This window comes from Sinocyclocheilus rhinocerous, unplaced genomic scaffold, assembly GCF_001515625.1.
Source record: "Sinocyclocheilus rhinocerous isolate Xijiao unplaced genomic scaffold, SAMN03320098_v1.1 scaffold6216, whole genome shotgun sequence".
NCBI lineage: Eukaryota > Metazoa > Chordata > Actinopteri > Cypriniformes > Cyprinidae > Sinocyclocheilus > Sinocyclocheilus rhinocerous.
In genome coordinates, this window is record NW_015630332.1 from 23592 (window position 1) to 24085 (window position 494).

Sequence of the window (494 nt, forward strand, 5' to 3'; positions counted from 1 at the left end):
AAAACTCTCCGAATGAAGGTGAAACTCCCTGATCTCTTCACTCGACCCACCGCAATTAATTTAGTTCCCCATGAACGTGCGGCGCTAATGAACACCGGCTACATTAGCCCCGTAAAACACTGACTCCACAGCTTAGCAGGAAGCTAGTCCTGCTAAATGTTAAGCCACGCTAGCACTTCATTTCAAGTTGTGCGGAGTTGTAAAATACTTCTGCTCATTAAAATTGGAGTTTAAAGGATCCAGATGGAATATTTTAACATCTCGCTCCATTTTTCTTCATTTAGATCTCTTGCAGACGCTGAAACAGACGGTCCAGCGGTGAGGGTCTATGACGGGCGTCTACGACGGGATGAATATATATCATGGATATATTGACAGGTACAAAGACAAATTTTGGAAGTAAAAAATTCAACTTAATAACTTGTCACTGAATTAATATTAGATATTTTTTGTTTCAATATCAAGACCTGGTTTTGACCTTGTTTTTTTTTTTT